This window comes from Balaenoptera physalus, assembly GCF_965194825.1.
Source record: "Balaenoptera physalus genome assembly, chromosome: 3".
Lineage (NCBI taxonomy): Eukaryota > Metazoa > Chordata > Mammalia > Artiodactyla > Balaenopteridae > Balaenoptera > Balaenoptera physalus.
The window spans coordinates 6,814,318-6,838,815 of record NC_138890.1 but is presented as its reverse complement, the minus strand read 5'-3'; the positions used below and the strand labels follow the sequence as shown (position 1 = coordinate 6,838,815).

Genomic DNA, 24,498 nt, shown 5'->3' with positions numbered 1-24,498 from the left:
ACAGGCAGAAGGACTTCCCCAGTGGTGCAGTTGTTAAGAATCTGCCTGCCAATGCAGGGAACATGGGTGGGAATGTGAAATGATGCAACTGCTGTGGAAATCAGTCTGGAAGTTCCTCAAATTATTAAACAGAGAATTACCATATTCCACTTCTGGGTATCAATCCAAAAGAACTGAAGGCAGGGACTCAAATATTTGCATGGCAATATTCACAGCAGCATTATTCACAGTAGCCCACCAATGTCAAACTCAAAAATTTACAAATTCAACTTTTTTGAGTTTTTATTTTTACTCTTTCCTTATATAAGTTTTTAAAAAAATATTGGAGTATAATTGATTAACAATATTGTGTTAGTTTCAGGTATACAATAAAGTGACTCAGTTATACATATATAAATTCAATTGTTTTAAACATAGCCCAAACAAGGAGATTTTCAGCCATTTAGAGCATGCCTGCTTTGCATATCCCCAAAATGATGTCTAAAATCTGCTAGCCACAGAGAAGATAAATTCTGGGGCTATAAAGACCCCAAATGTTGCTGCCCTTCAGAGCTTTCTGACCCAGAGACTCCCCACCAGGCTTCTGAGCACCATCACCTAGATATATAAACCCCCCTCTGCAATTGCCTTCTCCTCCTGGAATAGGAGTTTGCATACTCCCCTTCGGAGTAGCAGCCCCCATGCTATAGCTTCGGTATTTCCTCATACCATGAGGGCCTTTTCCCATAGGCAAACCTGTCGAAGTTTGTTCTACTGCCACATCATGGTCATATCTTTTTCCTTAATCAGTCCAGAAATCACTTGAATACCCTACTTACATGTATGGCTCCCCACCTCCCCCAAGACACACACCATTTAGATCCCTAATCCATTTGGAGTTTATTTTTGTGGGTGGTGTGAGGTACATATGTAATTTTATCTTTTCCCAGATGGCTAACCAGTTAGTTGTCTTAGCACTTTTCATTAAAAACTCTATTTTTGCCCCAGTGATCTGAAATACCACCTTTATGAACTAAAATTCTGTATGTTCTTGGGCCTGTTTTGAGATATTCCCATTTGATTCCTATTCATGTGCCAGTACCACAGGTTTAACTATGGTGGCTTTGTGCTATGTTTTAACATCAGTAGGGCATCATTGCTTGTTTTTCAGTGCTTTCTTGGGTATCATCAGATGTTTGTTCTTCCATATACACTTTAGCATCAGTTTGCCTAACACTATTAAAAAAAAAAGCTTGTTGGAATTTTTATTAGGATTATGTTACATTTCTGAATTAACCTGGGGAAAATTGATATCTTTATGATATTAATGCATTTTATTGAAGAACAAAGGATGTTTTTCCTTTTGTTTAAGTCTATTTTGTATCTTTTAAGAGTGTTTTAAAGTCCCCCATGTGGGTTTTATACATTTCTTGTTGAGTTTAATCCAAAGTATCTTTTTTTTGCTATTGTAATTGAGTTTTTCTCTATCACCTTACTGCTTATTGGTTTAGTAGATGGAGGCTTTTGATTTCAATATGGCAATTCCATATCCTGCTAAGATACTGAACTCTTTCATTGTCTACATCAATTTTATCACTGATTCTCTAAAGCTTTACATGTATAATATCATATCATGTGCAAAAAGAGATAGTTTTACTTCCCTTCCAATTCTTAAGTTTGCAATTAATTTCTCTTATCTAACTGCATTAGCTAATGTCACCAGTACAGACACAGACACACACATAGCTATACATATAGTCATCTTAAGAAAGTATTCATCAATTTCTATTTTCTTGAGTACCTATATCAGTAACAGCTGTTGAATTTTGTCAAACGTTTCATCAGCATCTATGAAGATAATCATATGATTTATCTTCTTAGATGTATTGATATGGTATGTTATTTAATAGATTTCCTAATAACTGAACAAACCTTGAATTCCTAGAGTAAATTCCACTTGGTCAAGGTTTATTTTCTTAATGTGGTTTTGTATTCTATTTGCTAATATTTAACATAGCTCATTTGAATCAAGATTCGTAAGTGACATGGCTCTTTAATTTTCTATTTTTGTATTCTATCAGGTTTTATATGAATGTTGTCTTGCTTCATAAAAAGAATTAGGAAGTTTTTCTTTACTTTCATTGCTCTTAAAGAACTTACGGAGTATGAGAATATGTATCTGAACTTTGAAGATTTGGTATAATTTCCCTATCAAAATATCTGGGCTCCCATTTACAGTCTACTGATGCTTGACAAGGGTGCCAAAACAATTCAATAAGGGAACAAATAGTTTTTTCAACAAATGGTGCTGGGACAACTGGATATCTACATGCAAAAGAATGAAGCTGGATGACTCCCTCACACCACATACAAAAATTAATTTAAAGTGGATCAAAGAACTAAATGCAAGAGCTAAAACAAACAAAAAGAATAAATGTAAGAGCTAAAAATATAAAACTCTTAGAAGAAAACAGTGGGTAAATCTTTAGTGATCTTGGATTTGACAATGTTTCTTAAATTTGACAGCAAAAGCATAAGCAACCAAAAAAAAAAATAGACAAGTTGGACTTCATTAAAATTAAAATTTGCTGTACTTCGGAGGATATCACAAAGAAGTGAAAAGACAACCTACTGAATGGGAGAAAACGTTTGGAAATTATATATCTAGTAAGGGACTGGCATCTAAAATATATAAAGAACTCTTAGAATCCAATAATAAAAAACTAACACAACCAAAGGATCTGAATAGACATTTCTCCAAATAATACATAAAAATTGCTGACAAACACATACAAAACTGCTCAATACCCACAAGTCATTGGTGAAATTAAAATAATAACTACAATGATGGGCCCTTCCTCCACTAGGGACAGGGTGGCACCTGCCGCTCTCAAGACTGCTCTCCCAAGGCAGAATAAACCAGTCCTGCTGTAGCCTCAAAAAAAAAAAAAAAAATCAAAACTACAATGAAATATCACTTCATAGCAACTAGGATGGCTATAATAATACTTTTTAAAAAAGACAATCCACGTGTTGGCATGGATAAGGAGAATCTGGAACCCCCACACACTGCAGGTGACAAATAGGGTAAACATACTATTACAATATGACCCAGCAATTCCACTCCTAAGCATATACCCAAAAGAAATGAAAACATGTCCATACAAAAACTTGTAAAACAATATTTTGTAGCATTACTCACAATGGCCAAAGAGTGGAAACAAACCAAATGTCCATCAACTAACAGGAATATTATTCATCACTTAAAAAAATAAAATATTGATAAATGTTACAGCATAGATGAACCTTGAAAAGTTTATGCTACGTGAAAGAAATCAGTCACAAAAAGTCATACGGTATTTTTTTTTTTTTTTTTTTTTTTTTTTTTTTTTTAAATTTTTTTTTTTTATAGCTACTTTATTTATTTATTTATTTTTGGCTGTGTTGAGTCTTTGGTTCGTGCGAGGGCTTTCTCTAGTTGCGGCAAGCGGGGGCCACCCCTCATCGCGGTGCGGGGACTGCTCTTCATCGCGGTGCGCGGGCCTTTCACTATTGCGGCCCCTCCCGTTGCGGGGCACAGGCTCCAAATGCACAGGCTCAGTAGTTGTGGCTCACGGGCCCAGCTGCTCCGCGGCATGTGGGATCTTCCCAGACCAGGGCTCGAACCCGTGTCCCCTGCATTAGCAGGCAGACCCCCAACCACTGCGCCACCAGGGAAGCCCCACATACGGTATTTTTTAAAAACTTATATGAAATTGTCAGAATAGGCAAATCTATAGAGACAATAAATAGATTAGTGGATGCTTACGGTTGGGGATGGGATGGGGTATTGGGGGTGATGAAACTGTTCTAAAATTGATTGTGGTAATGGTTTCAGAACTTTGTGAATATAAGAACCACTGAATGTACACTTTAAATGGGTGAATTGTATGGTATGTGAATTATGTCTCAATAAAGTTATTACCAAATCCCCATCCCCCAAGCCAAAATCCAATTCATCTGGGCTTGATGCTCTTTTGTAGTGTAAGCTCCTATAAAATTTATCCATATTGGTTTGCATTGATATTCTATTTCTAGGTTTTTTTTTTTTTTTTTGAGTTTGGAATTTGTTTTTTATTATCTCATTTAAAAAAATTATTATCTCACTTTTAAGGATAAAAGTGTTTAGGATGACTTTTCCTCTGATCACTGCTTAAAAGGTATTCCATATTATTTATAATAGTCAAAAAAGTGGAAACAACCCAATATCCATCAACTGATGAATGGATAAATTATGATACATCCATACAATAGAATATTATTCAATAAGAAAAAGAAATGAAGTACAGGTACATGCTACAACATGGATGGACCTTGAAAACATGTAACTCAGAGAAGCCAGACACAAAGACAACAGTATCGTAATATTCCATTTATATGAAATGTGGAGAATAGGCAAATCCACAGGGGCAAAAAGTAGATTAGCTGTTGCCTCAGGCTCAGGAGTGGAGTAGGAGATTATGGCCAAGAGGGCACTGGATTTTTTTTGTGATTATGAAAATGTACTAAAATTAATTGTGGTGATAGATGCACAACTGTGAATATACTAAAAGCCAATGAGAAAATGTAAATTGGTAAAGCCACTATGGAGAACAGTACAGAGGTTCCTTAAGACACTAAAAATAGAGCTACCATACGATCCTGCAATCCCAATCCTCTGCATATATCCAGAGAAGGCCATAACTTGAAAAGATACGTGCAACCCAAAGTTCACTGCAGCACTATTTACAACAGCTGAGACACGGAAGCAACCAAAATGTCCATCAACAGATGAATGGATAAAGAAGATGTGGTACATATATACAATGGAATATTACTCAGCCATAAAAAAGAATGAAATAATGTCATTTGCAGCAACATGGATGGACCTAGAGATTATCATATTAAGTCAAGTAAGCCAGAGAAAGACAAATACCATATGATATCACTTATATGTGGAATCTAAAAAAATGACACAAATGAATTTATTTACAAAACAGAAACAGACTCACAGACTTTGTAACAAACTTATGGTTATCAAAGGGGAAAGGTGGCGGGGGGGGGGGTGAGGGGGGGGGATAAATTAGGAATTTGGGAGTAACATATACACACTACTATATATTAAATAGATAAACAACAAGGACCTACTGTATATCACAGGGAACTATACTCAATATTTTGTAATAACCTATACAGAAAAAGAATCTGAAAAAGAATATGTGTGTGTGTGTATCTGAATCACTTTGCTGTACACCTGAAACTAACACAACATTGTAAATCAACTATACTTCAATAATAAAAACAAATTTAAAACTTAAAAAAAAAAGCCAGTGAATGGTATACTTCAGATAGACTGTGTGCTATGAGCATTACATCTCAAACAAATAAAACTAAAAGAGGACTGAATTAATTAGGAGGATAGACCATTTTACGGACAAGCAGGCTTATCTTTGGAAATATATGTACATCGTTTGCATTGGGCTAAAGAAACAAGAATTCCTGTAGGGAAAAAAAAAAGAAGGCCTGTAGAAAAGCATTTGATGATCCTGCTGCGCCTGTGCACCAAGCCTTGGATCTGACTCCGCCCGGGGTCCCACCCTCCGGGGACAGGCAGTAGACAAACCCCGCCCTCCGCGTCTGTCCCGCTTCTAACCCGGCCTTCTGCGCTCCGCTCGGTCATCCAGCCAGGCGTTGTCCTCTGGGCCTGGTCGATAAGGAGAGCCTGCTTTGGATCCAGGTCCAGCTGCATTGCCTAGCGTCTAGAAGAAGCAGCCGTCGCCCCCATCCTCCCCTATCTCCGCCGCAACTCTTCAGGATCCTGGAGCGCCCGAGGCTCCGCCCCTCGTGCCGCACGCGGTGCGGTTCCGGAAGCGAAACTGCTTCCGGTTGATGGCTCATTTCGCGTTCCTCGCTGTGTCTGAGGTTGGTTTTCTCCTCTGTTGGCGTCTGGTTTCGGCGCTCAGCCCCGGCCTCTCAAGCCTAGCCGGCCGGCTAGAAGTAGCGGCACCTCCTCCTGCCAGTACCCCGCGCCCAAGGCTTCCCGCCTCGGTCCCTCCAAGAGCCTCTGGCCGCTCCGCCCGGGCGGGTGTCGGTGGTGGCTCTGGCTCCCAGGTGCAGGCGGGGCCTTTTCTCCATCCGCTGTGCTCCTCTGTTCAAAAACTGCCAGAGCAACCTTTGTGTCGTTTCTCGTGAAGGAAAAGAATTTATGTTTTGGAAAACTGCCCCAGCGCCCTCTTCTACTCACCGACCTGGCGATTGCAGCGCATTCCGGTGAGCACTGGACAGAAATGCTCTGGCTGTGATCATCCGTTGTTGGGAGTTTGATAAATTATTCAGGTGTTACCTTGTGAACTATTTGTTCATGTTTTACATATCTAGTGTCTCTACATCTGTCTTCATGTGCATAGTTAAATGTTTACGGTAAACTCGGAGAGTAAGGAGATTGAAATAATTTGCAGGCATGATATTTGACCTTTAATACTTGGTTTATTGCCTCACAGATGCCTCGTATAACTCCTACAGATTAATACCCCAAGTGAAAACTCAATAGGATAATGATCAAGAGGTTTCGATAGGATCTTTAATAAATAAAATATACAAAACAAAGAAATAAAATTTAAAAAATAAACAACAAAAAAATATACGAAGAGACGACAAATACATGAAAAGGTGCTTGATATGATTAGCAACCAGGAAAATGCAAATTAAAACCACAATATGATAGTATTACACTGACTAGTCAAAAGTAAAACTAAAAAGAGTGACAGTGCCAGTTGTTGGTTGAGATGTGTATACAGGGCTAATGGAAACACATTTTTAAAGATACCAACTAAATATGATCTGTTGATAACACGACAGTAATGCAGGCACATGTCCACCAGTTGAACATAAGCACTATTCATAGCATCATTTGAAATATCCCTAAATTGGAAATAACCCAAAGGGGATTAACAGAATGGATGAACTGTGGAATATATTTTGTGTGGCATACTCTTCAGCAAAGAGAAGGGCCAAATCACAGGTAGATAGATGCAACAACTTGGATGAACCTCACAAACGTAATGTTGAATCAAGGAATCCAGACATGAAATACTGCATGCTGTTTAATAGTGTTTCTTTAAAATTCAAAAATAGGCAGAATAGCCTAGAATGTTAAATGTCAGGATAGGGGTTTGGATTTAGAAGCAGGGAATTAGTGATTTGGAAAAGAGACAAGGAATATGTCTGAGATGCTGGATATTGGGACATTCTGTTTCTTGATCTGAATGGTGGTTACCTGGGGCTGGTCATTTCTTGATAGTTCATTGAGATTTTTATTCATGATTGCCTCCCTTAGTTATATGTATGCTGTAATTCAATAAAAAAAAAGTTCAAGAAATGGAACTAAGTGTTCTACCTCCTAAAGTTGAATGAGATATGCAGAAGTAGAACAAAATGTACTGAAAGGATGAATAAAAATAAAACCAGTACTTACTGGAAAAAAAGTAGAACTGATCAGTATTATGAAAAGGTGAAAAGATGAAAAATATATTTATATAATAGTCTTTGGAGTTAACTGTGAGATAATATGGAAAGACTTCAATTTCAACATAAAAGAAAAACAATGACATGATTCAGACCCTGTTGGAGTGGCCAGCATTAAAAATGTATTTTGATTTTTTTCTAAAATCATGATATTCAAGTTTGGATGTCTTTGGGTCAATATTGGAACACTTACTTTTTAAGTAAATGAAGTATCAATTACCACAGTCCTCTGAAGTGGTTATTGCCCTATTCTGCCTTTATCTTACACTTAACCAGTCTTGTCTATGTATCTCGAATATATTTGTGTATATGTGGTACTCCTGATACTTTAATGGGATGGATTCTTTCTTTAACTATACTGCTCATCACCAACATAATTATTTTCATCGCCCGACTGAACTGTGAGGTACTGAAGAAGTGTCCCCTCCTCGTTGCCTAGTACCTGGCTTGGCATAAGGAAGGCCCTTAATAAATATTTGTTAACTGAATGAAGGGATAAGAGACAGAGGGAGACAAAGGTTCCAAGCCTAACCAAGCTCTAGCAGGGGGTACTCAGGGAGACTTCTGATTTCATAAACTGTTTTGTATTTCTCCTCTCTATTATGCCTAGTAGAGGGTCTGGACTGAATTCTGGTCGTGTTAGGAATAACAACAACCACAGGAGATCAGGCTCTTGACACACTAACCCGTATCTACTCTGGGCTCTCATTTCCTACCTGGTGATTTGGGGCCAGTTCCTAATCCTGTGTGAACCTCAACTTTCTTGGTTATTAAATGACAGTTTAATACCCAATCTGGGGGGGTGGTTGTTGACGACTAAAGGAGTTTATGTATGTAGAACTACTAATAGGTGCTCAGTAAATGGCAATTCTTACTGTTAATATTTGTGTGGTATTGTATTAGATGGTTTTTAGTGGCTGTCACATGTTTCGTCTGCAGAGAGATGTTTGATGATTGAGGAAAAATGTCAGTTGCTTAATGATTGATGTTGCAAACCATTTACCCAGACTTTCTAGTGTTCAAAGAGAAATTGAGCTCAACCTCTTAATTTACTCAAAAGCTTCTCTGGAGTGATCTGAGCAAGAAATGGAATGTTTTGGAAACTCTCACTATCAGATTCACAGGATGGCAGCCCTTGATCTGACTCAGGGATGTGGTGAGTCTTTGTTGATGCTTCCTTTCAAATCGTTTACTTCATGTAGTTGCAGTGGGCTGAGAGATCATGCACTGGGCCATACAAAAGGGATTGGAATGGCCACAGTTCACGTTTCTGGGATTTGGGATGCAAGAAGGTGTGTGTGCTTTTGGGGTGGATAAAATGTTCATGAACTTTATTGTGTCTGTCACACAACTCTGCCTCTTTGTACTTTGATTTGTATAACTCTAAGATGGATTTTTAAACCTGTCTTCATAGGTAGCAAGATTCAGAAAACCATTTTCTTGCTCCAGGTAACTCATGGTGCTTTGTCATACCATGGAGTTAGTGTGTTTGTGGTGTATTCTGTGCATGGTGTGGAAGAGTTTATAGGCCTGCGATTGTTGGGATTGGATTGGCTTCAGAGTATACGCCATGCTTCTTCTCTCTGAGGTCATCTTTCTGGGGACCCTTCCTGTCTTTACAAGAGAAAAACCAAGGAGACACGGATGGTGGCTCGGTTACTGATTGATTCTTCTCAGGCAAGTGAAAAGAGGACCTTTCTTCAAAATGTTGTCATGCTTGTTTCCATCAGGTAGCCATGTCTCCTTGTAATGTCCCCAAGCTTTTTAAAGCAATTAATGGCCCTGCTTAGGGAATGAGTCCCAAGTGAATTTCTCCCGGACCATGCCATCTCAGAATATACAGGGCTTACAGGGGATATGATTCTTTTATCTTAATATTTATTAATTCTTTCTGATCCTCAGTCATGTTTGTTGGCTTATTGTTTTGCTGAGTGTTATGACAGATCTTAAGGAAAGTATGTGAAAGTATCTAAGATCTAATCTCACAGAATTTGTGTGTCACTGTGGAAATAATTCATTTGTTATTAGATTTTACAGTGCTGCATTGTGTTCAGTGCTAACTACAGCTTATAAATAGAGGAATAAAGCAAGAAGAGCCCACAGTAAATCTGTTTTTAAGAAAAGTTTAATCACGTGTCAGTGATGCTGGTAAATCCACGTGACTGGATGTGATCAGACAGCGTATATAGCTAGAAAGAGGAGGTCTGGGCCCAGGAGTACCGTAGGCTTCTGGTCTACCCTCCTCAATCCCTCATGCATCTCTCTGAGAACATCAAAGAAGATGGTTTTTAGCTGAAGCCAGCATGTGTTTGATAGTTTAGCACTTAGTGACCTCCGAGGATGTGGCCGTGAACTTTACCCAGGAAGAGTGGACTTTGTTGGCTCAAACGCAGAGAGATCTCTACAGAGATGTGATGTGGGAGAACTACCAGAATCTCATTACGATAGGTGAGGCTGGCATCATTTCTTCACTGAGCTCTTTAGGAAATGAGTGTTTCTCAAGTACATTTGCTGTCAAATGGGAATACCGTGGTAAACAAGACAAACCTGGTCCCTGGCCTCATGAGCCTTACTGTCTAGAGGATTCCACCATGAAAATGATCTTTATTTCCTTTAGGGACTAAAAAATCTTAAGACTTTAAATGTGTATGAGGTTGAACATAGTTTTTAGGTCTTAGAGATCTCCAGTCACTTGAGGGCACAGAGAGAGAATGTGTTTGGATTTTTGATCCTTTAAAGAAGTTTTACTTGTTTGAGATTTTGCATGATTATTTTGCTGTTTTTAAGTTAAACTTCACTGTCTTCAGAAACCCCGAAGGCTAAAGTGTTGGTTCCCGACTCAAGGACATGTTTTTCATGTCTTGCAAGGTCCTCTTTATGTGTTTTTCCTTTAAGCAGGGTACAAATCATGCAAACCGCATCTCAACTCTCCTTTGGAAGGAGCAGAAGAGCTGAGGACAGGAGCAAGAGGAGTTCTGCAGGGTGAGTTCATGGCAGATAGGGTTTTTTAAAAAAATAAATTTGTTTATTTATTTGTTTTTATTTTTGGCTGTGTTGGGTCTTCATTGCGGTGCGTAGGCTTCTCATTGCGGTGGCTTCTCTTGCTGTGGAGCATGGGCTCTAGAGCACAGGCTCAGTAGTTGTGGCTCACGGGCTTAGTTGCTCCGTGGCATGTTGGATCTTCCTGGACCAGGGCTCAAACCCGTGTCCCCTGCATTGGCAGGATGATTCTTAACCACTGCCCCAGGGTTCTTAACCAGGGAAGCCCCAGATAGGGTTTTATGAAGAGCAGTGAGAGTCTGGGAAAGGGGCGGTGCCTTTGGAAATGTCACTCTGCAAACTTAAAGGTGTACTCTCTTTTCTGAGAAGACTAAGGCCATTTGGCTTCTGAGTTTCTTCAGGAACCTTCAACTCCTGTTTACCTTTAAATTCCATTGATCTTCTCAACCTCAGAAAGATCTGTCCATCTCATTTGAAAATTTCATTATTTACAGGTAGCTGTTTTCACCATACTTTCTTATTTATTTATTTATTGGCTGCATCACACGGCATGCGAGTTCTTAGTTCCCCAACCAGGGATCGAACCCATGCCCCCTGCAGTGGAAGTGCAGAGTCCTAACCACTGGACTGCCCAGGAATTCCCTCACCATACCTTCTTATATTGTTTTCCTGATTCTATCATCTTTTTGTTTACCATCAGCCTTTCTTTTCCAGAGTGTTATAACTTGGTAAATTATCCACAATTTTTAAACCATACCCTTATCGTTGTCAAACTCCTAACACAACCAAACTTTGTGGTCCATCTTCCCTTTTGTTTCATCATTTTTATTATGTTTCATTCATATTAAGAAAGACACATGTGCCATATGCTTTTTTTTTTTGAGGTAAAATGCATATAAATTAACCATTTTAGTGAATGTAAATTATTGTTATTGAGTACATTTCAAAAGGACACCCAGTATCCGTTAAGCAGTCATTTTACATTCATCTCCTACCCCCAATCCCTGCAACCACTAATCTGCTTTCTTTATGATTTTACCTATTCTCTATATATCATATAACTGGAATCATACAAAATGTGATAGGCTTCTTTCAGTTGCACAGTGTTTTCATCTATGTTCATCCATGTTGTAGTATGTATCAGTACTTCATTCCTTTTTATGGGTGAATAATAGTCAATTTCATGTCGATTTACATTTTGTTTATCCAATTGTATGCTGATGGACATTTTTCCCCCAGGTTTAGCAATTGTGAATACTCCTGTTAACATTTCTGTACATATATTTGAATACCTGTTTTTAACTCTTTTGGGTACATACCTAAACATAGAATTGCAGGGGCATATGGTCATTTTATGTTTAACTTGTTAAGGATTACCAAACTATTTTATACAGAGGCTGTACCATATTACAGTCTCACCAGCAATGTAGAAGAGTTCCAGTTATTTCATATCCTTGCCAACACTTCTTATTTCCTTTTTTTTAATACTAACCATTTTAGCAGGTATAAAATGATATCTTTTAAAAAAAATTTATTTATTTAATTTATTTACTTTTGGCTGCATTGGGTCTTCGTTGCTGCATGCGGGGTTTCTCTAGTTGCAGTGAGCGGGGGCTACTATTTGTTGTGGTATGCGGTCTTCTCACTGTGGTGGCTTCTCTTGTTGCAGAGCACAGGCTCTAGGTGCGCAGGCTTTAGTAGTTGTGGCTCACGGGCTCTAGAGCACAGGCTCAGTAGTTGTGGCACACGGGCTTAGTTGCTCCACAGCATGGGAGATCTTCCCGGACCAGGGCTCGAACCCATGTCCCCTGCATTGGCAGGCGGACTCTTAACCACTGTGCCATCAGGGAAGTCCCTTAATTATTTTTGTTCTACATTCTTTCTAGTGCAGCCCTTGAAATCTGTGTTCTACTAGCTTAATGGTCACCTTAGAATGACAGAAATTCCTTAAATGCCTGAAGCCATGAAAAGAAAATTAACAATTCTCTTTTAGTGCCTTGCCAGGCTGTTTACAACTCTTCCTTAGCCTTCCCTTCCTGCTTGAATGCATCTTGAAGGTCAGCCAGAGGTGAAGGCTTTCGGTCCTCTCTGGCCTTTCTGACCTTGCATCCGGCCCTGCGCATGCTTGCAGACTTCTTAACTCTCTGGTAAACGTTCGAGTTTTTATATGCCCCTATTCACCCACATATAACATTCCCAACTTGTTCCTCCCAAGGCTTTTCAGTCTGTCTACTATTTGTCCCAACCATTTTCCCTTTCCTCAAGCTGCTGCGGCCAATACTTCACCGGTAGACACTTTCAGCAGAAGCTGCCTCACTCCTGGGAACTCTCTGAGTTGGGTGAAATAAAGGCAAGCTCATGCACCGATACTCAAGGAAGCTGCCAGACAGATTGAAACACACAATGGCAGTTCTTTGAGAACAAGGTCCATGTTGCTCCTTTTGGCACTAGCAGCTTGTTCAAGAGGTGCATCCTGCCATCTCCATGGCTGCAGCTGATCTGGAGAGTGTGGATGGTAGGTGGGAGGTTAAAATGCCACAGCACTCTCTCAGGGAAATACAGCTGCTTCTTTCTTTTTACCATTTGCTTGGTGGTTGTATATTTTTTTTGCTAGATTCTGAATTCTGCAAGAGTTGGTTCTGGTAGTTTTTGTAAGCTTGTTAGTTTTCTTACCATGGGAAGGAGCCACCAGAATCTAACGCATTTTGTGATGTCATTCTTTGTTCCTTATGCTTTGAAATAACTTTATCCCACAATTTTTCCTCAAACTTGAATTTTTCCACTTTATTTCGGAATTGAATTTGCAACTTAAAACCAAAGGTCCCACACCTCTTCAAGATATTTCTGTGGAAAAAACATCAAATGGAATATAATTGGTAAGATCTCCAAGAAACAATTTTTCTTCTCCATATCAGGGCCAGAAGCACAAAATCCATGAGAATTATATGAGGTAAATGCCATTTACCTAGAGAAAGCAGAGTCTATGAAGAGATTCTCTGAACATCAAGAATTTGAGAAGTACTCTAAACTTACTTCAAACCTACTTCTCCTTAGAGGTCTCACATGTAAACATCCATATTATATGTAACTCTGATATCCAGTTTTTGAAACACAATGTACCCTAAATAATTATCAGAAAAACTCTCTAAGATGCTCTGTGAAAATAGAGAATGTAATTCAGGGTCCTGGCCTCATAGCTTATTCAACTTAAAATAACTCAGAAACAGAGGAGGAACTCTGCACACTTAATGGAAATGGGGGAAAATTAACTATGATAATGTTTCCAATGCATAATCATTGTGAGGGGGGAGAAATTCTATTATTATAATTAATGTGAAAAAGTCCTTAGTTATTATTTATACCTTAATCAACAGGAGAGAAGCAATCCTGGAGAGGAATAATATGGCTCTAACCTGTGTGGAAAAGTGTTTGGTAAACACTCATTTCTTATGACACACACGAGAACTCACGTTAGACAGAAAACTTCTAAGGGTAATCAGAGTCGAAAAGCCTTCAAAAAGAACTTTATTCATACTTTGCTCAAGGAAATCAGTGCTGGGGAGAAAACTTCTGAGTGTATTCAACATGAAAAAGTCTCGAGTCAGCTTTCAAATCTCAAAAAAACTCAGACACAAGGGAAATCGTGTGAACACAAAGACTGTTGGAGAACTTTTGTGAATCAGTCATCGCTTAAGTTACATAGGAGATATCACGCTGGAGAAAAGCCCTATGTGTATAAAGAACATGGGAAAGCTTTCACTGATCCCTCATACCTTCCAGATCATATAGGAATTCACACTGGCAAAAAGCCCTATGTATGTATGGAATGTGGGAAAGCCTTTACTCGATCCACAGGACTTATTTTACACATACGTATTCACACTGGAGAAAAACCCTTTGAATGTAAGGAGTGCGGAAAAGCTTTTATTCATTCCTCCTACCTTAAAAAACATGTAAGAATTCACAGTGGAGAGAAGCCATATTTATGTAAAGGGTGTGGGAAAATTTTTACTTGTTCCTCAGGTCTTGTCTTACATATGCGAACACACACTGACAAAAACCCCTATGTGTGTAAGGAATGTAGGAAAGCCTTCAATAATTCCTCAATGCTTAATCAACATATGAGGACACACACTGGAGAGAAGCCATATGAATGCAAGCAGTGTGGGAAAACCTTCACTCCGTCGTCAGGCCTTACTACACATTTAAGAACACACACTGGAGAGAAGGCCTGTGCATGTAAAGAATATGGGAAAGCCTTTGCTCGGTCCACAAATCTTGTTATGCACATGCGAACGCACACGGGAGAAAAGCCGTACAAATGTAAAGAATGTGGGAAAGCCTATAGACACTCCACACGCCTGAATATGCACATGCGAACTCACACCGGAGAGAAACCATATGAATGTAAGGAATGTTGGAAAACCTTCACTCAGTCTTAAGCACTTGCTAAACATCTAAGAACTAAGACATGTGAAAAAACCTGTAAATGTTCCTCAGACCTTAGTATTCACATCTAAACTCATCTGGAGGGGGCTTCCCTGGTGGCGCAGTGGTTAAGAATCCACCTGCCAATGCAAGGGACACAGGTTAGAGCCCTGGTCTGGGAAGATCCCACATGCCGCGGAGCAACTAAGCCCGTAGGCCACAACTACTGAGACTGCGCTCTAGAGCCTGTGAGCCACGACTACTGAGCCCGCGTGCCACAACTACTGAAGCCCACGCACCTAGAACCCGTGCTCCGCAACAAGAGAAGCCACTGCAATGAGAAGCCCATGCACCACAACAAAGAGTAGCCCCCGCTCGCCACAACTAGAGAAAGCCTGTGTGCAGCAACGAAGACCCAATGCAGCCAAAATAAATAAAAAATTAATTTAAAGAAAATTTTAAAAAATAAACTCATCTGGATAAAGACCTCATGAAAGTAAAGAATGTGAAAAAGCTTTACTGAGTTTTCATCCTTACGTGCTATTTGGGAACTTACATGGGGCAGAATTCGAATTCATAGAAGGTACATGGGAGAGCAGTAATTGTTCACACCTTACAGGATGTATAAGAACTCACACTTGAGAGAAAAACTTTCTGGTCATAAGGCGTGTAGGCAAACCTTTTTGTTGTTTTTCTAACGTTAATTTTATATACCTGAAATTACTGTAAAAGCCATGTGAAGGTAAGAATGAGATACAGCCTTAAAATGTTTCACATGCTTTAAGAAGCACATGATAACTCACACTGGGGGAAAACCATATATATGTAAGGAATGTGGTAAAACTTTTACTTAGTGTTAAGGCCTTAATATCCACGTGAGACTTTGGCATAAACTCCTATGAATGTAAATGATACAGGAAGAACTACACTTCTCAGTTGTCGGTAGCTAGGTGTAGGGTCCCACTTGGAAAACCATGGCTCCTGAAAAGTTTAAATGATGCTTTAAAGGCAAATCTCTGTGTTGCTTGCTTTGCTATTGTCAAAATTCACCACGACATAGTGGGATAGAAGAGATGGTATCCATAGAGAGGTTGGCTCAATGTTTAATGGAAAAGGAAGAGGGGAAGGCACATTTTGTTCTTGCTACCCCCAAGACACATGAAGGGGGCTCTTAGCTCATTTGTGAAGTTGTAAATTGCCTGGTCAGTATACTTGGGCACTCTTGAGTGCTGCTGTCTGTCAACATGCTAAGAAAATCCTCCTGAAAACCAAATTATCACAAAATCAGGGTTCTGCTACCATTGTTCTCTTGGAGATAACCCCCAGCCCCTCTGAGGTTGATAGAGACACCCTGGAAAGGGGGGCCATCACTCACAGCAGGGGTCAGTCAGGACCACCAGCAGCTTATCAGGTAAATACAATCAATCAATCAACAAACAGTTGTCTCAGGATCAGCCAGGAGACAAAAAAGAAAAAAATGTGAAGGGGCTTCCCTGGTGGCGCAGTGGTTGGGAGTCTGCCTGCCAATGCAGGGGACACGGGTTCAAGCCCTGGTCTGGGAGGATCCCACATGCCGCGGAGCAGCTGGGCCCGTGAGCCACAACTACTGAGCCTGCGCGTCTGGAGCCTGTGCTCCGCAAGAAGAGAGGCCGAGGCAGTGGGAGGCCCGCGCACCGCGATGGGGGGTGGCCCCCGCTCGCCGCAGCTAGAGAAAGCCCTCGCACAGAAACGAAGACCCAACACAGCCAAAAATAAATAAATAAATAAATAAATTTATTTAAAAAAAAAAAGTGAAAAAGCTGCAGATTTAGGTGGCTACAGGCACCCCTCCCTCCCAAAACTAAAACTTGAAATTAAAAAAATTATAGTTTATTTACAATATTATATTCATTTCAGATGTGCAACATAGTGATTCAATATTTTTATCAGTTACACTCCATTATTTGAAATCTTTAGGTATGGAGAAAATGTCAGGTCTAGCAAACATAGTGGTAGTCTCATATTACTTACTGATTTAAAAGCAACAAAGAAAAATAAACCCCTAGATACTGGGGAAGAAAGTAAAGATTAACTACATAAATTCTATATATGTTTGTTTATATAATGTATATATGTATAATTTAGTATAGATGCATAATAAATTATATAAATTGTGCATAAGTTGGAAATTAGAGATCCATGATTTGACCAAACTGGAGATTCAAAATAACTTATATATAATAATAAGTTACATGTAATTAAGACATACAAGAGATTTGTAGTAAACTTTATATACTAAAAAATGTATATAACAAAAAGATTAAAAGTGCACTGATGGGCTTTTGTACCTCTACAACATAACTTCTGAATTTACTTTAACATTTGGTAAAATGTACTAATTGACAAATCTTTATAGACTTAGTGCTGGCACTCAGTTAAATTACAGGCATACCTGGGGATCCCATTAAATTTAAACATTATACTCACCTACAATTATAAAAAGTAACTAATAGTAGTAGAGGAAAAATAGGTGTGCCTCACTTTAATTGTAGCCTTGCCTAAATTTCCCATAGTCATAGTACCTATTGCCCTAAAATATCCTATTTTGGACATAGATGCCCTGACACAATAATAAGTTTAAGTCTTTGACATGAATTGTTTTGATAAGATGGGACGCCTCCACCAAAACCCTACTTAAAATAATATGTCCCATTGTGAGTTAAAACAGGGCCTTCAAGGTTTAAAACGTATTATACAAACCTAGTTAATAAAGAGGTGATTATCTTCACTCCACTTAATAACCCAGTTTTGCATGTTCTTGAAAAAGAAAGAAAGAAGGAAAGAAAAAAGGAAGGGAGGAAGGAAGGAAGAAAGAAAGAAAAGGAAAGGACAAGAAAGGGGAAAGAATCCATCCCTTGGCTACCTTGGGAACCCTTGGGATTAACTGAGTAAATAGCAGAGTTCATGGACTATTAAATTGCACTCCTAACCATATGTGATGGAACACAGTGGAATGTTCCTGCTTTCCATCTCTTAACCAGGATGTCCTAATGAAAAACAGGACCCCCCAAAACAACAACAACAACAAAAAATACACTTGGCCAAACTTCATGCAGGTATCTTGGCTCTGGATGTTCTGGCCAACAAATGTTTCATCTTCACATTTATTATGGGATATTCCCTAAAAATCGTCCATTCAGGATCAAGAACTCTGGGAATCTCTTGCTTCACAGATACCCAGATTGTCAGTCAAAATCACACGTATCTCTACATATACTGAGGCCACAACATAAGGCCTTGTCAAGACACTCCATTTTCCCTTTGGAGTTATAGATGTTACTCATAGTAACAAAGGGACACATTTCACTTCTCAAAATACACAACACTAGGCTCCTGGAGAATGCATTCAATAAAAGTTTCATGGCTCTGATCCCAGACAGCCAGTTTAACTGGAAGACATAATGATCTCCTCAAACAATTTCTTTAAAATTCCAATCTGGGGATTTCCCTGGTGGCACAGTGATTAAGAATCTGCCTGCCAATGCAGGGGACACGGGTTCGAGCCCTGGTCCGGGAAGATCCCGCATGCCGCGGAGCAGTTAAGCCCATGCACCACAACTGCTGAGCCAACACTCTAAAGCCCGCAAGCCACAACTACTGAAGCCCGCGTGCCTAGAGCCCATGCTCCGCAACAAGAGAAGACACTGCAGTGAGAAGCCCACGCACCGCAACGAAGAGTAGCCCCTGCTCACTGCAACTAGAGAAAGCCCGCATGCAGCACTGAAGACCCAATGCAGCCAAAAATAAATAAATTAATTAATTTTAAAAATTCCAATCTGACCAATGAACCACTAAGTGGATCTCTATCTTGTCCTGAGCCATAACCTATGTCGATGAAAAATTAATCACTTGATCTAAGAAAGAAACGGAAATTTTTATTCAACCAAATTTGCGGATTATAACCTAGGAAGAGCATCTCAGAAAGGTCTGATAACTGTTCTGCCTGTTAGAAGTCAAGGCACAGTTATATAAATTTATTGAGACAGAGAGCTGTACATCAAATGACGTATTACTGACAATTTACATAATCCAGATCTAAGAATCATCATGGTGGGTCATGTGACCCTTGAAAAGATCAAGAAGTTATGTTATCTTTTAAGGAGTTGTCTTGTTGATGCTAGGAGAATGTTGCTCTTTATGGTTGAGCAGGTATTCCTGCTGATGGGGGAGGTCTTGTTGATGCGTAATGCAGATACACAATGCACAGTCGGAGGAGAGAGGAGGCCAAAGGGCAGAGAAGAATTTTTATGTTTAAATTTTTCTTTGGACTTCCCTGGTGGTCCAGTGGTTAAGAATCCGCCCTTCAATGCAGGGGACGCGGGTTCAATCCCTGGTCAGGGAACTAAGATCCCACATGCCGTGGGGTGACTAAGCCCATGTGCCACAACTACTGAGCCCATGTGCTCTGGAGCCTGCACGCCACGATGAAGAGCTTGCATGCTGCAACTAAGACCCAACACAGCCAAATAAATAAATAAATAAATAATTAAAAAAAATTTTTTCTTGGGCTTCCCTGGTGGCACAGTGGTTGAGAATCTGCCTGCCAATGCAGGGGACACGGGTTCGAGCCCTGGTCCAGGAAGATCCCACTTGCCACAGAACAACTAAGCCCGTGTGCCACAACTACTGTGCCTGTGCTCTAGAGCCCATGAGCCACAGCTACTGAGCCCGCATGCCACAACTACTGAAGCCCTTGCGCCTAGAGCCTGTGCTCCGTAACAAGAGAAGCCACCGCAGTGAAAAGCCCGCGCACCACAACGAAGAGTAGCCCCACTCACTGCAACGAGAGAAAGCCCGTGCACAGCGATGAAGACTCAACACAGCCAAAAATAAATAAATTTATAAAAATAAAAATAGGACAGTTTAAAAAACTTTTTTTTCTTGTCTTGCTATAAAATATGAATTTCATTTCACACCTATCTTTATAAATTTTTAATTCCATAAGAGTTGGAGGCCAGATGGAGGATGCATACTCTCCTGGGACATCGAACATATATTGTCCCACAGGCCAGGCAGCTGCTCATCTGATAGGGGACCAATTTGAGGCTAAACTTCTACCGAAAAACAAAACCGAAAACATGTTAAGCACAGCTGCACACCATTCTGTTGTCTGTTGCTCTTACTACTACTGGTCTGGGTTCTTTCATTGATTTACAATCTAGAGGTCCAAATCCTCCACATATGTCACTGTTTCAATCAAACATATGTAGGTCAATGCTGCGACCCACATCAACATGAGTGGATATCATCTGAGAAAGGATACCCCAGTCCCACTTCCTAGATGACATTGCCCTGGCCCAGAAGCTCATTGGGGTGATGACATTGCTTCAGATGACATTACCCCAGCCCCAAATCTTGCTATTGGAGATGACTTTACTGCCTGCCCTGGAGAAGACTTCACCCAATTCACCACACCTTTGGACTCACTCACCTAAGGGGACTCAGGACATTTTTGCTTTTCTTTCTTTGATATTATGAATTCTATTATTGAAACAGGAGGGAAAGGGGCAAGGCACAATCTTTAAAAGAATGACATAGTTGTTGTGGATATGACATAAACTGGTTAGAACCGACTAGGCTCAAGATGGTGGAAGAGTCAATTTCCAGTGGACCTGGAGCCTCATTATACGTTCATTGTAATGCATTAGCATGCTAAATAACACACCCACAGGTGCCATGACAGATCTGAGGCCAGCCATAAAAGGCCAAAAAATGGGCGGTGGCCCAATTTCTGGAAATCCCACCCCTTCCCCAAAATAGTTGGAATAATCCTCCCATTCGTTAGCCTATGAAATTACTCAGCCCATAAAAACTAACCATCCCATATTTCGGGACCGCGCTCGCCTTTGGAGACAGACTGCATTCTGTCTATGGAATGTGTATCTCTCTAAATAAATCCACTTCTTACCTATCATTTGTCTCTCACTGAATTTGAAACCGTGGGGCTCCTGGGCACAAAAGGCTTTCTGTGTCCCCCGTTTCTTGTTTGCGGGAAATAGGCTTCATTCAGCCTCCATGACCTTTCCTGAGTTCCAAAGGGCAGGTTCAAACATTTGCTAATCAGGGAAAGGAGGGGATGTGGAGACAAGGGAGGGGCAGTCAAGAAACAATAATGCAGCCTTGGGGCAGGGTCCTGGTTCCCCCCCCACCCAAGGGATATACATAACAATATCTTGGAGCTGTTTTGCAGATACTGAAACCTCCACCAGGTGGGAGAAGTTAACTGTATGCTGCCCACAAGCACAGAGACCCCAGACCAGTTGGAACCAGAAGGTTGGTGATGCTGACTCCCAATTATGAAACTGAGAAGGACCCTGTGGGGCTCTTGGGCATGAAAGCCTTTTTGTCCCCTGTTTCTTGTAAGCAAGACTCCAGTCTCTGTGACCTTCCCTGAGTTCCAAAGGGCAGATTCAAACAGTTGCTAATCAAGGGAGGAGCAGCCAAGAAACCATTTGAGGCAAGATTAAAGGGACCAGAGAAGCTCATCAAGATTAGGAGACTACCTGCCCACACCCTAATCTTGTCCGCAACCCCACCCTTGAACTATTGCTGTAAAACTCCTCATCAAATCCTCCTGGGTTGGGACACATAGTTTTTCAAGGCAGGAGCCCGCTGTGTCCCCCTTTGCCTGGCAAAGCAGTAAAGCTATCCTTTTCTACTTCACCCAGAACTCTGTCTCTGAGGTTCGATTCGGCACCAGTGTACAGAGAAGCAGAGCTTTCGGCATTAATTGCCTCACCACCAGCCAATCAGAAGAATGTCCACGAGCTGATCACGCCCTCCTCTTTGAACCATTACTATAAAACTCCTCACTACCTGATCTCAGATGGCCTCTGCCTGAAGCGGCTTGAAGCAGGATTTTTGGTTCCTTGGCCAGAGATTGAGGTCAGGCTGTGGCAGTGAGAGCACTGAATCCGAGCCGCTAGACCAATGGCCAGTGATAAGGCCCTGGCCCATCAGCTTTGTAGAAATAAATTTCCACGAAGAGACAAAGAGTAGTGAAAGAAGTAAAGTGTTTATTAGGAGGAAAAAGAGTACGTGTGGATAGACACATGGGCGGACTCAGAGAGTCGTGCCCTCATGGTAGTTTGAATCACGTATATGGAGCATTTCTTCTGAGTTTCCTTTGGCCAATCATCTTGCTTTGCCTGGTTCTGAGCCCGTATTTGGTTTATCTTAGGGCCCTCCCATGTGTGCGAGGGCATCTCTTAGCTGAGATGGATTCCAGTGAAGAGGCCTATGGATAGGTTGACATCACTCCCTTTTTGACCTCCAAGGAGACTTTCTGCACATGTACAGTTGGGAAGGTCTCCTTGACCTTGAGAATGAGAAATATGGGAGAAGTTAACTTAATGCTGCCTACAAGCACGGTCTTTATCTTTTATTTGTGCAGGGTTCAGCCTCTCCTATACTTCTCCTGCTATTTTCTTCATCTTGGAGTATCTGCCATGGGAAAAATAAAAAACAGAATAAATACTCAAGGAAGAAAAACACATAGGTAACAGAAAAATGTCACTACTTTGAATACACAAAGAAATCAATGATTAGAGTTTAGCACGGTGTCCAATATAAATTTTAAAAAATAAGGGGAAATAAAGGTTAAATAAAGGATTGATTGAATGGAGGAGATGATGCTGAAAGCTCAGCTTCTCTGTACAAAGGTACCGAATCAAATCTCAGAGATAGGCGTTTTGGGTGAAGTATCAATAGAAAAGGATAGTTTTATTGCTTTGCCAGGCAAAGGGGGACACAGTGGCTCCTGCCTCGAAAAACTATGTGTCCCCTCCCAGGAGGATTTGATAACGAGTTTTATAACAATACTTCCCAAGGGTCGGGTTGCTGACAAGATTAGGATGTGTGCAGGGACTCAGGTAGTCTCTCAATCTTGATGAGCTTCTCTGGTCCCTTTAATCTTGCCTCAGGTGGTTTCTTGGCTGCTCCTCCCTTGATTGGCAACTGTTTGAATCTGCTCTTGCAAAGATCATAGAGTCTGGAGTCTTGCCTACGAGAAATGGGGGACAAAAAAAGAGACCTCCATGCCGCGGGCCCTCCCGCTCAGTTTCATAGATAGCCTATCTCATGGATTGGCAGGCTTATTAATATGGGAGACTCATTCTAAAGGCTCCAGGATGTTGAGGACAGGCAGGTAGATAAGCTTTTGAGGAGTGACCTGGTGGGTGAGTATCCACCCCCAACCTCTCCTTTCTGATCCCTAAGCCAGCACTGGGCCTCCTCCTGCACCAACACCACTTCCGGGTATGGGACCGCCCTCTCCTCACAGCCCCGCCCACAGGCCTAGTTCTAGCCTAAGTTTGGCTCGTTGGGCCTGTTTCTGCTTCCAGAACCCAGGTTGAGCCAACTTCAAGACCTCCAGCACCAACTACAATTCCCTGCCAGCAATGGTTGAACTTGATTGGCAGCCAGAGTCCCGGGGCCCCGCCCCCTACGGCCGAGGCAGGAAGCGGAAGTAGGGTCGCTGGTCGGTGGCGGTCTTCTGCCTCGTGGCCCAGTTCCTGGTGGAGCAAGTCGCTCTAGTCGTCGTGTGATTCAGCGTGTCCTTTGTGAGGCTCGCGTCAAGGGAGAGCTCTGGGATGCGAGGAGGGCGATAAAGGACAGGTTTGGACTAGGCCACCACGGCGCTGCCTTAGAAAGACCTGGTCCCTCCGCTCGCGTCCTTTGGAACCTGAGCCACCGCGTTTAGCCGGTGGGACGTGCGGTAAGGGCGCTTCTGCGGCGTGTTGTCATTCACTGTGCTTCCCTATTCGAAAACCTCCACTCTGTTTTTTGTGACTTTCCTCCACGAAGAAAAGAATTTCCGCTGTTCTGGTCAACAGTCGGCTTCAGCTCCCACCTCCTCCGGGTGTCACGAACCTGGCGATCCTGCCGTGTTGCTCTGAGTATTAGGGAAAGTTGGTTTAAAGGGCCGGTTCTTTTTGTATGAAAAAAGAATGTTTCATCTGAGAATTTGGGTTTGTCTTCCCGTGTTCTTTATTTTTGAATATTACATAGAGGTAGATAAAATACTTTCTCAGGTGTCAAGGGTGTGCATATTTCTGTATATAAATGTAAACGGATGTAGATCACAGATCTTTCTTCTAATAAAAAGCAAGAGTACTTAGTCTTCTCGTCATCTGAGCTTCCTGGGGCTGTACATGCCCACAGAGTGAAAACGGGCCTCCAGGAGATGTGGTGGAGGCTTTATGATACTAGTTCCAGAATGAGGGACCATAAACAGGGTGTTAGGACTAAGCGTGTTTTTTCCCCACTTTTTTTTTTTTTTGGTAAAACCTTAAACCTCAAGAAAATGTGAACATCCAGTACAATGAATGTTCTTCGTAGTAGATTCACTTATTTTTAGCATTGTACATGTGCTAACTTAAAAAAAATGCTCAACGTGAGAGTTGTGAGTTAAGTTTTATTTGGGGCCCGAGAGACAGCATCTCAGATAGCTCTGAGAAACTGCTCCAGAGAGGTAGGGGGGGAAGGTTAGTATATATGTGATTTTGGTAT

At 41.0% G+C, this 24,498-nt stretch overlaps 2 long non-coding RNA genes across 3 annotated transcripts in view; one reads left to right on the top strand and one right to left on the bottom strand.

The window, feature by feature from the left end:
• LOC309658378 overlaps positions 1–24,498 on the bottom strand; it is a 201,766-nt gene that overhangs the window by 159,972 nt on the left and 17,296 nt on the right. The window lies entirely within an intron of this gene.
• Positions 3,342–24,498, top strand: part of LOC309658374 — a 43,132-nt gene continuing 21,975 nt past the window's right edge. Inside the window, exons 1-2 of one of the 2 annotated variants that reach the window (XR_014262209.1) lie at positions 3,342–8,677; positions 8,971–23,704. This is a non-coding gene — a long non-coding RNA (uncharacterized lncRNA). Of the gene's footprint in view, positions 23,705–24,498 lie in introns of both variants that reach the window. The other variant, XR_014262210.1, reaches the window with a different exon arrangement.